General features: G+C 47.8%; 1 protein-coding gene and 1 pseudogene across 1 annotated transcript in view; one reads left to right on the forward strand and one right to left on the reverse strand.

Moving 5' to 3' along the window:
• Positions 1-14,733, reverse strand: part of DAPK2 (death associated protein kinase 2) — a 94,519-nt gene that overhangs the window by 70,650 nt on the left and 9,136 nt on the right. The window lies entirely within an intron of this gene.
• LOC149523575 (uncharacterized) lies at positions 526-1,196 on the forward strand (annotated as a pseudogene).

The raw sequence follows: 14,733 nt of genomic DNA on the forward strand, positions 1-14,733 counted from the left end.
AGTGAGTTTTAAGTATGGTGTCTGCAGAATAAAATGGTTATTGGTTTGTTATTTTCTACTTATTTTGGGTAAGGGAAATAAAAGCAGGAAAATCAGCAAAATGAATGAGAGTGAGGCTCAAAAGAAACTGGAACTTTACAGCATCCAAGTGGTAGAGAGGGAGAGCAAATATAAAAGACACATGGAAATGTGGAGATTAGAAATGGAATTGCAAGATGCCAGAGAAAAGGCTGCCCCTGAGAGAGCTATGGAAACCCAGAGGTTAATACTGGAACTGAAGAAAAAAAAAGAGGAAGCCCAAAAAGTTGCCCATGAGAGAGCCATGGAAGCTCAGAGGAAAGCAGAAAAGCATGAACTAGTTGTATTGAACTGGAAGAGTCAGCACCCCAATGTAGCAGGATCCAACTCTCCAAAAATCCACAAGTGGGAACCACTGGGCCCATCTTATGATGAATCTGCAGACATCGCCAAATATTTCATCACATTTGAGAGAGAGGAATCCATTCAATTCCTGAGGCTCAGAAGATGACCACTATTGTTGTAAAACTGAGGAGGAGAGCCCTGGACATATTCAAGAAGATGCCAATTAGTGATCTTCAGACTATGGCAAATTCATGGAGTTGGTTTTAAAACAGTTTCAGATCACACCTGAAATGTACATGTAAAATTCAGATCCCTTAAAAGAGGGGCTGGGCTAAGTAATGTAGTTTATATTAGCCAAAAGTAAAATCTGTTAGATAAGGGGGTAAGAATGAATGAACTCACGAGCTCTGAAGCCATTTGTGACTTGGATGTTCAGGAACAGTTCCTGGACATGACTAATGATGATGTTATATGTCATTTGTAGGATAAAATGGTAGAAACAGATGAAGCTCTTGCCGTTTATCCTGATCAATTTGAGTAATCCCAATCTCCTGGTCGGGATACATCACAAACAGAGGGGTTTAAGTTTGGCTGGAAGACAAGGTCCCTGCTTTACCCCTGGGAAAAGGAGTATGAATGAGTGGCTGGGTGTTCGCCCCAAGTTCACTCCCCTGTCTCCTACACCGTAAGAGGAGCCCAAAAGGTGCTATCTTTGTAATTCCACTGAGCACCCAAGGGACAATTGCCCAGTGCCAACTGGGAACAAGCAGCAGGTAACTCATAGAAATGCTGCTTCCCAAGCAGTGATCACGTATCATACAGGATTTACATAACTTGCAGGAAAGTAGTAAACACATGAAGGCTCTCAGGGTAATTGGACGTGTCATCTCTGTGTGGAAGGATTCTGAGGTAGAAATGTCTGTCTGGGGGGACTTAAAATATTATCCTTGGGAAAATAGCTGAATTAAAATTGGTCAAGGGCCATAAGATCCATGCCCCTTTGGCCAGAGTACGGGTTTAGACAGGGCGGAAACAAGCCGAGCTAACTGGTGCTGCTGTATCACAGAATTTTGCACTATTTATTTTGGGGACTGGCTTTTTTGATGTGGCTGAATCCATTCCAAGGGTTGTAAGCAGTGAGAAGGATTCTTGTGCTGAAATTCAAAGCAGGGAGGGCAAAGCCACAGGGGCTGTTGAGGAAATAAGAGAGTGTCTTTTTAATTCTTCCCCAAGAGTGCGAGGCAATTTGCAAACAGAGAAAGGAATAGAGGAAGCCAGGCCTGGCCCTGTGTCTCTTTCCATGGGGGAGGGTGAATTATTGCTTCCCAAGCTGTAAAATGTGCAAGAGGGGCAGAGGAGCAGGTTCACCCCTGGGATGCATGGGTCATGGAGGACAGCCTTCAGGAAGTGGTGGGGGTCCAAGAAGCCAGTGCGGGGGTTGAGGAACATTGGGCCAACCCAATTCAAAGGGTTTACCCCTTTGATTCATGGTTTACCAGGGAAGGATCTGTCCTGGCTGGAAGCTGTGTGATTATAGCGAACAGGGGATAGATGGCCCAGAGTGGGAAGCGCAGAATGTCTCCCCACCTTTTGCAGGGGTACCTTGGAGAATGGTGCTGGATCTCATCTGTTATCCCAAGCTGCCCAGATGTCATTCAAGTTTTAAATGGAGGAGAGGGAGGCTCTGAGCTCCTGGATGAGGGAGGCTCCACGACTGATTTGATGGAAACAGAATCTGGGGGAACAATGGGAACCCCATTGTCCAAAACACTGGTGTCAGACATTGGGCCGGCAGTACCTATCAAAGCTGACATCATCTCTGAGACAGGAAGGCAAAATCCCACAAAGGCTACCAGTGTTTGTACGTGTACTGACAGACCACCCAAGGGAGGTGGTGGAAGATACCTCAAAACAAGGAAAGAGGATTACAGATTACATTGCCTGGGGTCCAGGTACATTCTTTGCAAGTGTTTAATCTGGTGGAGAAGGGGCTTCTCCATTGGAAACTCTTTGCTCGAGTGTCAGACAAAAGCACAGACTGCAAAAAAAGGGAACCCTGTAGCTAAATTCATACTTCGATATATGGAAGGGTTGAAAGGGGTGATAAATACCACATGACCCAAACGGTTTAAACAGAGGGCATGGTATGGTAACCATACTTTTCCTACACCGCCTATGGATCGACACAAAAGAATCTGGGCATAGTTGCAAAGGCATAACAAACTAGGGATGTTAAATGTCATAAACTGATCAACTAGTTGATGGATTTTCCATCTACTAGTTGATTAGACGATAAGAAGGGGAGCTGCAGCGGGGGTAGCTCCCGGCCTGGGAGCTAACCCTGCTGTGGCTCTGCCTTTTCAATGTATTAAGAGCCGGTCAGGAATCAGCTGTCCTGGCTCCCTCCTGCTCTGCCTTAGCCTCTTAAATGTATTAAAAGCCAACAGGCTTGTAATACATTTAAAAGGCTGGTGCACAGAGGGAGCAGGAATCCACGTGAGCCAGGAATCAACTGTCCCAGCTTGCGCGGGTCCCCCCCGTGGCACTTCTGATTTTTAAATGAATTAAGAGCCGCAGGCGCAGCACAAATAACTGTTGTCGGAGGTGAATCAGTAGCTGTTCATCTCTCTCTTTCACTGATAGAGAAAGCAAACTCTATGCGCTTTCTCTGTGTATACAGAGTAAGATGGATTTGGTGGGGGCGGGGGTTGGTCCCTTTGGAAGACTGTGCTCCTGGGTGCTGGAACTGAGTTCTCCCAAAGCTGAGCTGCTCTCAGTGTGTTTGCTTTGCGTGGAGGCTGTTACCCCAACCCTGTGCCTTTGCTGGGGAATACCAGAGCTTGTGGTCCAGCAGGACAGGATGGTCAGGTGCCCTGAGGGGCAGGTAGGCAGGCTCAGGGGTATGAACAGCACATCAGGTGACAGTCTCAGGGGATCTCAGTGATCCAACCCATCACAAGCACCATGCCAAATCAGCTCCTGGGCCTTCACCCAGAAAGTGCTTAAAACATGGATGTGCAGCCCTATTGACTTAAATGGGATTAGTCACATATTTCCCGGTGCTGAATATGGGGCCCCTGGTAAAATGACTCATATTCAAGTGAGTTCATTGTCAATCAATCAGAACTATGCAGTACAAATGTTCAAATGAACATTAAATTGACTGAGCCCCTGTTTAAAAGAAACACTGCGCAGCTAGAGTCTTTTTTGTTTACTTTCTTGTTTGCATAGAGAGAGGTGACACACACACATTCCCGTACATCTCTTACCCTACTGACCCAGCCCTCGCTACCCAGTGCTCTCCACCTTCCATGCCTGGCTGGGCCTCCACGACAGACCTGCTTCTCCTGGTACCTGGCACCATGTGGGGGGCACCCAGGGTCACAAGCTCCCCTCCCCAGATTTCTGTGAGGGTTCAAACCAGAAAGTGGCAAGCAGCAGCCACTGTCCGGGAGGGAAGGGATGGGAGCTGCTTCCAGCTGAAAGGGGCTGGGGGTGGAGGTTGGGATGACCTGGCTCATGTTTTTCCAGAGGGCTTTGGCACACGCAGAACTTGGCTCCTCCTGGCCTGTGCCCTGGGCCAGAGCGTCTTGAGCTTTTCCTGGGTGCCAGCCCAGTCAGAGGCAGTGGGAAAAGGAGCCTGCCAGCCAAGCTGTTGGTGAGCTGAATCATCCAACCAGTCACTGGTTCTTTGCACAGTGCTGGAAGCAGGAGGTATCCCAATGGAGCGGATTTGGAGGAGCAGCAGGCCTGGGGTGTCACCTCAGTCCCCAGAAAAATCATGGAAGGGATCCACAAGGAATCCATTTTGAAGCACTTGGAAGAGGGGAAAGTGATCAGGAATAGTCAACATGGATTCACCAAGGGCAAGTCATGCTTGATCAACCTGATTGCCTTCTATGGCAAGGTAACTGATTCTGTAGACATGGGGAATGTAGTGGATGTGATATACCTTGACTTTACAAAGGTTTTGATATGGTCTCCCAGGGTATTCTTGCCAGCAAGTTAAGGAAGTATGGATGGGATAAACAGACTGGACTGTAAGGTGGACAGAAAACTGGCTAGACTGTCGGGCTCAACGGGCAGTGATCAACGTCTCAATGTTTGAAACATGAGCCAGATCATCCCTACCTCCACCCCCAAGCTCCCAGCCATTTCCTTGTCACATGCCAAAAAGGCTGCTGCTCGCCACTTTCTGGTTTGAACCATGACAGAAATCTGAGGGGGGGGGGCTGTGACTCTCTGTGCCCCCATATGTTGCTTTGAGATGACGTGGCACCAAGTACCAGGAGAAGTGGCTGTCTCAGGGCCCAGCCAGGCATGGAGGGTGGAGAGCACTGGGTAGTGAGGGTTGGGCAGGTCAGTCAGTAAGGCAAGAGATGTACGGGATCATGTGTGCATCACCTCTCTCCATGCAAACCTTCAAGATAAAAAGGTAAATAAAAAGACTCCAGCTACACAGTATTTTTTTTTTAAACAGAGGTTTGGTCAACGTGATGTTAATCTGAATGTCTGTACTGCAGTTGTGTGTGATTGCCATTGGACTTGCTTGATTATGAGTAATTTTACCAAGTGTCCTGCATTCAGCACAGGGAAATATGGTCACCTTTGGCTTTCGTCACCAGAGCCTTCAGACTAGCACCTCTCAAACATGAGCCATTTCACACCCAGGCAGGAATGTTATGGCAATCACAGGGCCTTGACAGGATGGTGAGCAAGAGAAGTAAGTGTTGGGTGGTCTAGGAGGAATAGCCCTTACTTTCCGTGCTAGTGATATGGGTTTCAAATCTCCGGGCTGCTGTGGTGACTGGGAATTCCATTTTAGTCTCTCAAATTTTCTGGGTGGAGGTTGACACAAAGAAGAAACCCAAAGTGACAGTTGCTAGTAACATCCCTTAACATGAGATCAGATGCTACAGGGTAGTGCAAGAACGTGGAAAGAACAGAATTCTCCAATGCAGAGGTTGTAGGCTAGGGGTAGGCAATATGAAGAGAGGTTAAAGCGACTGGGACTTTTCAGTTTAGAAAAGAGGAGACTGAAGGGGGATATGATAGAGGTCTATAAAATCATGATTGGTGTGGAGAGGGCGGATAAAGAAAAGTTATTTATTAGTTCCCATAATAGAAGAACTAGAGGACACCAAATGAAATTAATGGGTAGCAGGTTTAAAACTAATAAAAGAAAGTTCTTCTTCACATAGCGTGTAGTCAACCTGTGGAACTCCTTGCCAGAGGAGGCTGTGAAGGCTAGGACTATAACAGAGTTTAAAGAGAAGCTAGATAATTTCATGGAGGTTAGGTCCATAAAAGGCTATTAGCCAGGGGATAGAAATGGTGTCCCTGGCTTTTGTTCGTCAGAGGCTGGAGAGGGATGGCAGGAGACAAATCGTTTGATCATTGTCTTCGGTCCACTCTCTCTGGGACACCTGGTGCTGGCCACTGTCGGCAGACAGGCTACTGGGCTAGATGGACCTTTGGTCTGACCCAGTACGGCCGTTCTTATGTTCTAATAAGCAGCTACCGCTTCCTGCAGCTCCTGGTGGCTGAGGACAGCAAACCGCAGCCAACAGTCCTAATATCCAGGACTTTGACCTTACACAGGCATTGATTACACACCTAATCCTGATTTTTCACATGTGCAATCTGGTCACCCTAGGTCCAAAGTGTGACCCTGGAGTTGTTAGACACTGCTCAGAATGTCCTTTGGAGTCTATTTGCTTTTAATATCCCCCCAAAACTGACCCCTCTATCAGATTTATTTTATGCACAATGTTGCTTTTCATTCCTATCCACTTTGTTCAGAGATTGCTCTCTCCCAAATGGAAGTATAAGATCGTGGGACTTGTTCCTTAGGGCAGCAGGTCTCAACCAGGGATTTGCTTCCCCTGTAGGGTATACAGAGGCATTCTGGTGGGAACATTGACTTTTACATATTGACCTAGGTTTACAACAGGCTACATGAAAAGCACTAACAACGACCGTAGAAAAAAAAATTCCATACAGACAAATGACCTGTTTATACTGCTCCCTAGAGCTTGTGTTTCGCTGTGATCATCTGGGATTTGATCCTCCTCTTCCTCCGACTCAACAGTAGATGGGAGGGTTTTGGATGGGGAGGCTGGTGGAAGACTCTTTGCCAGAACAGATGGAACTGTGGAGCAGCATCTAAGGGATCCCCAGTGCTCCCAAGGGCCCAACAAGTTGGATAATGAGGAGAAGGGTATGGCCACTCTGGGTACCATAGTGGGTGGTAGGGCTTTTCAAGGTACTGATGATATTGACGAGATGTAGTAGGAGAGGAGTGCTGCGAGGAAAAAACACTCCTCTGATCGTATTCAGTAAATCTGGTGAGTTCATGCAGCAGCGGAGATCGAATGTAGCCTGGAGATGCGCAAGGCAAAGACAGCACCGGAGAGGGTTCCCTTGACGGGGGGAGGGAAACAAGGTGCCTGTCGTTAGTATCAGGTGCCAGTGAGGAATAAGTAGCTCTGGCTAGCTCGGTGTGGTCAGCATGCGCTGACTGAATTGCCTGTGCTATAGCCTCTGAGGGAGGAGGCATCTGCGATGATGTCAGCATGCTGGGAGGCGGCACTGAGGACTTGCAGGGCTGTTTGGCTGCCGGTTCCGAGTCTGTGACCATCAGAAATGGGCATGGGGTTATTACTTTGCTGGCACTTTTTCAACCCTGGATAGCCCGGCATAATAATATGGGGTGGCCGCTCGCTGAGGGTGAGGGCAGCTGATAAGGCTTCCTCTTAAGATTTCTTTTTGTGTGTCTTTCTTTCTGTTCTTTCTTTTTCTTTCAACAGGAAAAATGAAGAGAGGGAGGGCGAGATTAACTGTGGCAGGGGCATGGGGAGAGCGGGGCCACCCCCACTGAGCCGGTCCCTCAGGAAAGAGGATAAAGAAAAATTGTATTTTTTTTAATAGAACAAGCAACAGGCAACAAGTAACTCAGGGTATGTCTACACTTGCATCTTCTTTTGATAGAGGGATGCAAATGAAGACAGACATTCAAAATTGAAAATGAAACCAGGATTTAAATATCCCATGCTTCATTTGCATAATCGTGTTATGGCTCTATTTCGAAATAGCACTATTTTGAAATAAAAGACGCTGTTAAGATGCAGTTATTTCGAGACGAAACCCTTCTCTCGGAATAGCCCTTATTCCTCATGCAGTGAGGTTTACCAGTTATTTTGAGAGAAGAGTTTTTTCTCAAAATAACCATGTCTTAACAGCATCTGTTATTTCGAAATAGCGCTATTTTGAAAGCGCCATAACGCAATTATGCAAATGAAGCATGGGATATTTAAATCCTGGCTTCATTTGCAATTTCGAATGTCTTCATTTGCATCCCTCTCTCGAAAGAGGGTGCAAGTGTAGACATACCCTGACTGAGAAAAACACTAGAATTGATAAAGGAGGCAGGAAAAACTGTAAGGCCGTGTGAGGAAAATAGACGCCTGAGATGAGAGAGAAACTCCGTCCATGGCTGAGAGCAGAAAGCGAGGAACTGAAGGGGGGAGGGGTCAGGCCATGTGTGTGAGGTACCAAACTGCCCATAGCATGAGACACCTTCTGCGAATGTGTGGCCCGATTGACAACTGCAAAGAAAAAGCTCCGAACTGTAGCTCCGGGGATGACTCACCACCAACAGTGGAGCACCCATGGAGACATCACCTGCAGAAGTACTTCCAGTTTCTGTATCTCTGTACAACTCTTAAGAGGTTTTTGAAGAGTGCCATTCACTCTACAATACCTTTCCATGCAGGAGAACTAAGGGTACGTCTAGACTACATGCCTCCGTCGACGGAGGCATGTAGATTAGACAGATCGGCAGAGGGAAATGAAGCCGCGATTAAAATAATCGCGGCTTCATTTAAATTTAAATGGCTGCCCTGCTCTGCCGATCAGCTGTTTGTCGGCAGATCGGGGCAGTCTGGACGCGCCGCGTCGACAAAGAAGCCTTTCTTGATCGGCACAGGTAAACCTGGTTTCACGAGGCATACCTGTGCCGATCAAGAAAGGCTTCTTTGTCGACGCGGCGCGTCCAGACTGCCCCGATCTGCCGACAAACAGCTGATCGGCAGAGCGGGGCAGCCATTTAAATTTAAATGAAGCCGCGATTATTTTAATCGCGGCTTCATTTCCCTCTGCCGATCTGTCTAATCTACATGCCTCCGTCGACGGAGGCATGTAGTCTAGACACACCCTAAGAGCACAAGTACATTAAAACCTGTACTGATCCTTTAACAATATGCTCAGTCTAAATGTTGCAATAAGACATAACTGTTTAAATAAATTAGTAGACTTGTAATTTCTTTAGCCTTTCATTAATAGCTTTGAACTATTGAAAGGAATTCTGTCAAGTTGAAACTCATATTCCTTTAAAAGCTTTTCCTGTGATCCCAACACTATCTTAAACCACAGCAGGGAAACCAGTTGTACAAATCTAACTGCCTTGTAGGGTTGCCAGATGGTTTCAACAAAAATACCGGACACACTTGACATTACATCACAATCTACATTACATCTTATTTAGAAAATACTGGACAGTTCTATTTTCTCAATTTTTTCCTGAACAGAAAGCTCAAATACTGGATTGTACGGTTCAAAACCAGACACTTGACAACCCTCCTGCCTTGTCAAAGTTCATGCTGTTAGTTTGTTTTTGCCACTGTATAGATTATCCAGTTTATTCTCATTTGCTATATCTACACTGCAAAGTTAATTCGGAATAATGGCTGTTATTCCAAATTCACTTCCATAGCGTCTACAAAAGCAAACCGCTATTTTGAATTAAATTCAAAATAGTGGGGCGCTTAATTCAAGTTGGTAAACCTCATTCTATGAGGAGTAACGCCAAACTCGAATTAGCTAATTCGAAATAAGTGCTGTGTACCCGCTTATTGAGAATTAGCTGGCCTCCAGCCTTCCCAGTTTCCCCTGGTCGCTACTCAGGGCCAAAGCAGGAAAACTCTTCTCCCTCCCCACAGCCCCAGAGCCCTTAAAGGGGCAGACTCTGGCCACAGTGCCTGTGCCAGCTCCAAGCCTGCTGGCCCAGAGCCAGCAGTCACTGCCCCGACCCAGTGGCCCCAAAACATGAGCCAGCAAGCCACAGGCAGCCAGCCCTCTACCGCTCCCCAGGAGCAGTCTGCCAGCTCCCAGGAGCCTGCCAGGGCCCAGAGCAGGCAAGCACCTTCCTGGTCCAGGGCGGAGATCACGGTGGACCTTACTCAGGTTTGTGGGTATGCCCCCAATGTTCATGATCTCCTCACTAGACAGAGGAACGCAGCCGTCTATGGCAGGAAAGCTGCCAGCCTGGCCACCAAAGAACACATGCGAACCCAGGAGCAGGTTTGCATGAAAATCAAGTTGGTCCAGAAAGACCCCCAACCCTGAACTTCTCCTCCCTCTTCCGCCCCTTGCCTCCCCCTGCCAGCTACCTCCTCCCAAGTTTCCCCTTCCCCTCGCCCACCCTCATTCCCACCCCAGTTTCAGTCAATAAAGAGAGTTTATTTTTGGCAAGAAATGTGTTTTTATTTGACATCAGGAAGCGGGGTTAGGGAGGGGTAAGTGGAAGGAGGGAGGAATGAGGCACAAGCCTCCAGTGGGGCACACCAAGGAGGCTCTTAGTGCTCCTCAGGGTGGAAGCTCTCCTGCAGGGCCTCCTGGATATTGACAGCCCCCCGATGGACCTCCAGGATGGCAGCCTGCAGAAAGTGCAGCCAGGCTCACAGCAACACATCCACAAGAAGCACCAGAGTGCCCAGGGGCAGCTCCGGCTCCATGTTGCAGAGTGCTGTGGTGTCCCGAGTGAGGGCAACCAGAGCACGCAAAGACACAAATGCTTTGCTGTCCATCATCAAGGCAGGCAAGGAAGCAGGGGCACCTGAGAACCAGCTGCCCGGGGGATGGGGGAGTGTCCCTTTAAGCACAGGCATCAGATAGCCTCAGGCAGCAGCCCACACACAGACACTCCTGACCTGATGCCCTGCCTGACCTGGTTCTGGCTGGCCTTAAATCCGAGTCTGTGTCCAGTAAGTGTGAATGCAGTATTTTGAATTAGCAAAATGCTAATTCGAACTGCATTTTTGTGTAGACGCGTTAATTCAAATGAGCTTAATTCAAATTAACTATTTCGAATTAAGATAACTCGAATTAATGCTGTAGTGTAGACATACCCACTCTTATTTTGTGGGGAGGCAGGTAAACACCTTGGAAACAAATATTGCAGGTTAGTGGAATTCCTTTACAAGTATACTGTTTTCATTTAAACTAAGAAAGAAATTCATTGAAACATTCCCCCACTGCCCTGTACAGCTTTCAGAAAGCCTGTTTTAACAAAGCTTATAGGTTAGGCCTACAATGACTTCTTAATGACCCCAGTTTCAAGAGGAAAGATTCCTGAGGACTGATCTATACACCTGGGAACTCAAATTAAGATATGCAACTCCAGCTACATTCATTGTGTAGCTGGAGTCAACAAACCTTAATTTGACCTTTGGTGTCATCTCCACAGTGGGATATCAACAGGAGAAATGCTCCCACTAACTTTGGAGTTCTGGCATGAACAGAGGTGCCATTAGAGTTCAATTTAGTGCATCTTTACTAGACCCGCTAAATCAAACTCTGGAAGATTGACTCTTCCAAGAAGCAAGTATTGCTCTTCCAAGAAGTGAAAAGTGAACTATGACTAATATTTACATTCTCATAAAACCTTATCAGTACAGGCAGTCCCCGAGTTACGCGGATCCGACCTACGTCGGATCCGCAGTTACGAACGGGGCCCTCCCTCTCCCTGGTCTCCAGCAGACCAGGGAGAGGAAGCAAAGCGGCGGAACACGCGGGCAGCGGACAGCCCAGACGCGTCTGGGCTGTCCGCTGCCCGCGTGCTTCCACGGCTTTGCTCTGCTTTGCTCTGCTTTGCTCCCTGTCCCCCTGCAGACCAAGGGGACAGGGAGCAAAGCAGAGCAAAGCCGCGGAGCACGCGGGCAGCTGACAGCCCAGACGCGTCTGGGCTGTCAGCTGCCTGCGTGCTTCCGCGGCTTTGCTCAGCTTTGCTCTACTTTGCTCCCCGTCCCCCTGGTCTGCAGACCAGGTGGACGGGGAGCAAAGCAGAGCAAAGCCGCGGAGCACGCGGGCAGCTGACAGCCCAGATGCGTCTGGGCTGTCCACTGCCCGCGTGTTCCGCCGCTTTGCTCCCCGTCTCCCTGGTCTGCAGACCAGGGGGACAGGGAGCAAAGCAGAGCAAAGCCATGGAGCCGGAGGGCAGCAGGACAGCCACGGCGCGTCTGGGCTGTCCCGCTGCCCCCGTGCTCCGCGGCTTTGCTCCGGACGCCTGTGGTACAGCAGCTGGGGCGCTGCCGGTTGGTCCCGTAGCGCCGCTCTGGGCGCTACTGGACCAACCCGGCAGCACCCCAGCTGCTCTGCCCCAGGAGTCCTGATTCAGCCACTGCTGGTCAGTTTCAGCAGCGGCTGAATCAGGACGCCTGGGGCAGAGCAGCTGGAGTGCTGCTGGGTTGCTCCAGTAGCGCCGAGGAGCGGCAGCGCTACTGGACCAACCCAGCAGCACCCCAGCTGCTCTGCCCCAGGCGTCCCCAAGTCAGCCGCTGCTGAAACTGACCAGTGGATGACTACAGGAAGCCCCCGCCCCGGGCTTCCTGGAATCAGCCGCTGATCAGTTTCAGCAGCAGCTGACTTGGGGATGCCTGGGGTTCTTAAGTTGAATCTGTATGTAAGTCAGAACTGGCGTCCAGATTCAGCCGCTGTTGAAACTGATCAGTTTCAGCAGCGGCTGAATCTGGACGCCAGTTCCGACTTACATACAGATTCAACTTAAGAACAAACCTACAGTCCCTATCTTGTACATAACCCGGGGACTGCCTGTAAATGAAAGGACACAAATAAGATTATAAATCTCTCTTTTTTTTTTAAAGTCCAACTCAGTGTGTCCTTTAAACGGATTTAAGAGAACCACTATCTGGTGCCCTCCTCTTCTATTCCAGCCTTTTCATAGCCATTTAATACATTCCAATAGTTCTCACTAGACACTACATTTAATGACTTTGTTTCGCATGCTTTTGTGAAATGCTGTTTTCTGAGCATTTTCAAATCAAGAAGAATTTTCTGATCATTCATTTTCCTTTGCTTACTGTTTCAATAACATATGATATGTAGTCCAACTGTCTAAATGAGCATGACTGCTCTGTTATTTGCCCATGCCAAAGAACTACAGTAAATTTCCGATAATCCGGCACCTTTAGGACCCAGGGGGTGCCGGATTATCAGATATGCCAGACTATCGGAAGGGGGGGATGCCACCCCAGACCCCTCATAGACTCCCTTTCCAATAGTCCAGCTCTGCCCCGGGCATCCCCGATTCAGCCACTGCTGGTCAGTTTCAGCAGCGGCTGAATCCGGGACACCTGGGGCAGAGCAGCTGGGGTACGGCCAGGTTTGTCCAGTAACGCCGCCCTTCGGCGCTGCGAGACCAACCCGGCAGCACCCCAGCTGCTCTTGGGGATGCCTGAGACAGAGCAGCTGGGGTGCTGCCAGATTGGTCCCACAGCCCCGAGGGGCAGCACTAAGGGACCAACCCGGCAGCACCCCAGCTGCTCTGCCCCCGGCTTCCCCGATTCAGCTGCTGGTCAGTTTGAGCAGCGGCTGAATCGGGGAAGCCAGGCACAGAGCAGCTCCAATTGTCCGGCAGCCAGAGCACTTCTGGGTTCCTGATGGTGCCGGACCATCAGGAATGCCGGAGCATTGGATGCCGGACCAATGGAGTTTTACTGTATTATCCATTCCTGTTTTATTCAATACTCTACAGAACTGCCTTTCCTCACTTCCCAAGTTTGAGATATTGAAAGGTATTATCATTTGTTCCCTAAATCCTCTTTTGACTTTTTCCCAAATAGTGATAGGTTCTATAACACTATCAAATAGTGACCCAAGGGAAACCTGATCACCAAAGATATTTAAAACTAGAATGGATAAAGTGCTAGAAAAATATACAGTAGGGAGTCCTATGCTGCCGACAAGGGTGGTAGATGAGCTAAAAGGGCTTCTAGCTCTGATTTCCCCTCTCTATCTTCCTTTCATTTCACCCTCCAAAATTTTCTTGACAATCTCACTTGTTGATTATGTTTGCTATGTGCTGAGCATTCAGAAAGGTACAGTAATCTAGCTGAATATGTAATATGAATATTATATACTATTTTGCTTTCTCTTCCCCGAATCTAATCCCATTACTGGCATAAAAACCTCTCTCTTCTAGCTGAAAATAAAGAACTCACTAGCCACTTTGTCCACAGTCCTCTCATCTATTCAAAAAAAATTCTAAAACCAACTCTTAGGGCTTGAGAAAACAACTTTACCACCTAATGTTGAGTATTACAAAACAAGATTGTAAGGCACGTAGTGCCATACAGTCCATATGTCCATTCAGAGAAAATACGTTATTCATAGACATGAAGTGGGACTGTGAGACGTGCTCAGTGCTTACCTAACCCAGGCCTTCTTGACTTTAATAGGAGCAGATTAAAGGCAACCTGAGGAATTCTGAAAATTCAACCCTTATATGGTGCTCAAATCACTTTGTAGGAGAAAGTTCTAGGTGTGTGCAGCTCTAGGCAACTAATGACAGGGAATTCCTTGGAAGAGGCTTATCTATTACTGTACTAGAAACTGCTGAGACTAGTCAAAAGAATGTAATTCCCTTAGGATGATTACTCCCTTTATCTCAATCCAAGATATATGCATAAAAATAACATTACTGCAAACACCCCTAAAAGAATATCATTGTCCTAAAAGAGATGCTAAACTGCCCCATGGAGGGACAAGCTGAACATACTGCCCTAAGGAGAACCTGCCCAAAATACATCTGCGGAAACAGTCAACTGACCATTTACTCATTTCCCCCGAGGTTATCAAGGGGAAGTTTTGCTCAGTCTGAACACATCATAGTGGTGGTCAGATACAAAAAATCCCACATTCCCTATTTAGAGACTTTTTGTTTCTATAGCTTTATAATTTGCTCAACTTTTTCTGAAGTGACTCAAGAGACCAGAAGGCCAAAACAGTAAGCCTTCCCACAAGTATCATATACAGGTTGAACTTCAGTAGTCCAGCACTCTCTGGTCCAGAAACATCCATCGTACAGAATGAATTTAGTTAGCTGGATATCCACTTTTCATGGGTGTGGTCAAGTTTCCACTAGGTCCCATACAGTTTGTTTACATCCACCAGTCCTAGCTCTCAATGTTCTATGCTGTTATTTAGCTCTGTGTTACGACTAAGGGTACGTCTAAACTACATGCCTCCGTCGACAGAGGCATGTAGATTAGACAGATCGGCAGAGGGAAATGA

This window comes from Pelodiscus sinensis, chromosome 14 (genome assembly GCF_052426305.1).
Source record: "Pelodiscus sinensis isolate ZL-2025 chromosome 14, ASM5242630v1, whole genome shotgun sequence".
Lineage (NCBI taxonomy): Eukaryota > Metazoa > Chordata > Testudines > Trionychidae > Pelodiscus > Pelodiscus sinensis.